This window comes from Rhinichthys klamathensis, unplaced genomic scaffold, assembly GCF_029890125.1.
Source record: "Rhinichthys klamathensis goyatoka isolate OS25496 unplaced genomic scaffold, OSU_Roscu_1.1 h1tg000505l_1, whole genome shotgun sequence".
Lineage (NCBI taxonomy): Eukaryota > Metazoa > Chordata > Actinopteri > Cypriniformes > Leuciscidae > Rhinichthys > Rhinichthys klamathensis.
The window spans coordinates 813,567-817,675 of NW_026606986.1; positions in this window are offsets into that span (position 1 = coordinate 813,567).

The following is a 4,109-nucleotide window of genomic DNA, read 5'->3' on the forward strand; positions in this document are numbered from 1 at the left end:
CGCAGTGTACGTAGTGACCATAGACGGTAGTGACTGACCAGAGCCAGTGACTCAAATTCATTCTGTTTGCTGTGGTAGGACTACTTTTCATTCAGGCTAAATATATGATCAGTTGCTGGAGCTTCTGTTGTTGTTTTTGTTTTGTTGATGATTATTTGACGATGTTTTTTTTATTTTTTTTTATGAAATCAATTAAAATGTGCACAAGACTGAAAAAGGTGGTTGATAATAAACAAGTAAAGATTACTTCAGAAATACAGTATTAACATACTAAATAACATTCTGAAAAGAAGGAAAGAAAAAAAAATCCTTTTCCCCCAAAGCAAATTAGTATGTAGTTAAGGCTTTCGCAATGAAATTTTATAGTTTCATTTTTTGTTGTTAATTATAAACATTAAGGAGATTTTCAGTGACCCAATTTCTAGTAAAAATATGTAAAATTTATACCCTTTAAAATTTTTGTTTGTGAATATAGTAGGCTATTTGCCATGATGCAGAATTTAGTTCACAGCATACCCCATCATCTCACTTCTGTTTAACTTATAATGATTTTTCCATTGACAAGGATGATACTGAGATATTATATACGAGTTATTATGACACCCAATGTGAGTCTTGAACAATGTGTTTAAAAAAAAATCCCGTTTTCCTTAAAACAAAATAAAAAAGCTTTTGTTGAATTTTTATCTAGTCCCAAAGTGCATTATGTTGAAAAAAGCCTGGTTCCAGTACGATATGGTATTTCAAACTCATTGCTGCAATAAAAAAAATAAAAAAAACACTTTAAAAAATGAGGAAACATCTCACAATGGCCAAATCAGATTAGTTATTAAAACTCTTCTTCGGAATAAGCTACATGTATAGAAAAAAACCCTATTAAAAACATTAATTTGTATCATTAAAAAGTACACTGCCACTAAGTCTGTTCATCAGAAATAGTGAAAATTATATAATTAATATTTTTAATTTAGTTAGTGGTAAAAGCCATTTTACATTCATTTTGAGCTTACACACGGCAGAAATAACAATGAAAAAATAAAACGGCTATAAACATGTTTTATGCAGGCTTTAATAAAGGACCGACTTGAATGTATAGCCTTTTTTCTCACTGATTTGTGAAACTGTTTATCAGGTCAACTAAAAGACAGGCCATAAAAGAAGCATTTCAGAACCAGACACAGAATTGAGGTTTGTAATTATTCATCTTCTCCTCTCATCTCTTGTGCCTCTATAGATGTTATTTCTCTGAAGATATGCTCAGTTGCTTGTGGAATGCAATTTTGTTCTTTTCTTCGTCGGCCTGTCCTCCAATCACTCAGCTTGTCCACCCCTCACTCTATGGCACATTCAATTGCCTTGATGTTTTTTCTTCTTTTTCCTCTTCGTTTTGAATGGTGAGTGTCTTGTAATTGACAGAGGACCCCATCTCATGTAAGCATTCACTGCTTGTCATTCTACAACATGTTTTTTATATTAGTGCCACAATAGGGCCATTTGATCCTAGGTTATGGTATGTGATTGTCAGTAATGCGACTACTTGGTGGCTGCCTTTGTTTGAACCAAAGTGGTGGCCTGACCTCAGCCCATTCAGTGCGGTGACCAAGTTACGCAGGCCTCTGTATCCTTTTACTTTTCCCTATCTCCTTTACTGAGCTCAGTTTAGTTCAATACACTGTCACAGATATTACCTCTTTAACAGCCACATCCTCTCTCAGTTGCTATAGAAATCATGGTTTGTTACAAACAGTGTTGTGGAAAGTTACTTTTAAAAGTAATGCAGGACAATAATGCGTTACTCCCTACAAAAGTAACTAATTGCATTACTTAGGTACTTTTTATGGAATGTAATGTGTTATGTTACTTTTGCATTTCTTTTCCTCATCTAAGCTGGGCTTGCTTGTTTGTTTTTTAATAACAAAAAAGTTTTATTTTTGGCAAATGTAAAGGCCCTTTCACACCAGAAGTGAAATGAATATGCCTCAGGCTGATGGAAATGTAAAAATGAATGCCTGTACAGTAAAGACAAACATTTTCAACAAAGAAAGTTCAACACTCTTACTTCAGCAATAAAATAAAAGAAACACAAATGTGATGTTAATCTAAAGTCATTTTTGCTTATTAATATCATGGTTGAATTGGATCATCGAAGGTCAGCAGCAAAGACATTGGTTAATAAAGTGAGATTAAATACATAAAAGTATATTTGTGTAATTTAAAGGGTTAGTTCACCCAAAAATGAAAGTTCTGTCATTAATTACTCACCCTCATGTCATTCCAAACCCGTAAGACCTTCGTAAGAGTTTTCTGACTCCCCATAGACTACAACGTAATTGCCACTTTCAAGGCCCAGAAAGGTAGTAAAGACATTGTTAAAATAGTGTGTTTACATTGTTAAAATGTGACTACAGTGAAAATGTGACACACCACGACACATGCGTGTGATGCTGACGCAGGAGCAGGCCAATACTGAGCCGGCGTTCTGGTGAAGAACCAGGAAGCGCTGCAGTGTTTATAACGTAAACAGTGTAGGAGACTGACACAGACGAGAAGAAATTGTTGTATAAAGTCGTTATTTTTGTTTTTTTGCAATCAAAAATAACGACTTTATACAACAATTTCTTCTCGTCCGTGTCAGCATTTTCTGAAAACTTTTGAGCGGGACTATAGTGCCGCGGCGGAAGGATTTCGTGGCGCGCTGAATGTTCAGTCTGCGCTCTGGAGATAGTCGCGCTGTCATAGACAGCGAGTTCAGTTCTGTGCCCAGAAAAGTTATTTCCTGACTGGGAAGCAGCGAACTTTTCGCCCAATTGACTGTGAGACCCAGATTCTCGAGGTGCTCGAGTGATATGGCCCTGTGTTCTATGAGCTCTGAGTGAGATCGAGCTAGAATCAGCCAATCGTCCAAGTAGTTCAAAACTCGCATGCCCCGAAGTTTCAGAAGTTCAGGACCAGAAAATATCTGCTGTACAAACCCCCTTCGCTCTGAGCTTGAGATAAAGGCTGTATTGCCCCTTTGCTCAATAGTGTCGCTATTTCGGCTCGAAGTAGATGGGCTACTTCTGTTTTCACCGTGGATTCGACGCGCGCCGTGTAACAGCGGGGCGTCGAGCGAACTGTAGCGAATAGCCTCTTTTTATAATGTTCAGCACCCATTCTGATATCCCGGGAAGCTGTGCCCACGCGTTTGCATGAACAGCTAGGAGTAGAATGGTATTTGGGCTCTGGTCGTGACATAGGGACGACAAGGGAGCCCTGGCGTGCTGTAGTGTGAACACTGCGTTCGCAGTGACTGAGGCGGGGGGCGCGCCGATCACGGCGGGCAGCCTGGCCGCGCTCATTTCCCTTATAGCAGTCTGCTGAGAAAGAGCGAGCGGGGCGAGCCCCGTGGGGCTTAGCATGTCTGTGAGTGAATGTGGGCGCGGGACAGCGGGCACATTTACTGCACTGAAAACACCGTCGGCCGGGGCTGACTGTATGTGTGTTGGTTTTGTTTTTACAGAAACCGTGGGACATGTTTGTGGGCACTGGGTCGTGGGCACACTCACTACATTTGTTGCACAATCGACATGAGCCGATTTTATTTGTGCGAGCCCTGTATTGTGGCGGGCTGTGTCTGTGTGTAGAAATGAGCACTGGGTTGTGGGCATTTTTATTACACTCATAACACCATCGGCCGTGGCCGGAACACCAGAAATTGCACTCTTTATGTGATATATCTGGGTCGCCGTGAAAACGGCGTTTGTGTGCAGGCAAGCGGGCCGTGTTGCCGACTTGTTTACTGCAGAATACACTGGAACAGTCGCATTTCCTGGAACTGAACGAGCGAGATGTTTCGGTGAAAGTCTGGCCGCGGCGGGACTTGAACACCGTCGTTTTCCTAGAAGGGCTAGGACGACTTTGAGGCCTCGGGCTTGATCTCAATCCTCGGCCAGGGCCCGCGCGGAGGGGGGCGGCGGCCAGAAGAGCGAGAGCGCGGTCTCTGATCCCGGGCCTGGTGACGCTGTGAAGCGGCGGCGGGCGGAGGCTTTGGTTGAGAGCTTCGAGCCGACGGCTGTTTAGGGCGACCTGCTGCAGAGCTAGCGCGCTTCGGGAGGAAGTGCTTCAAAGCC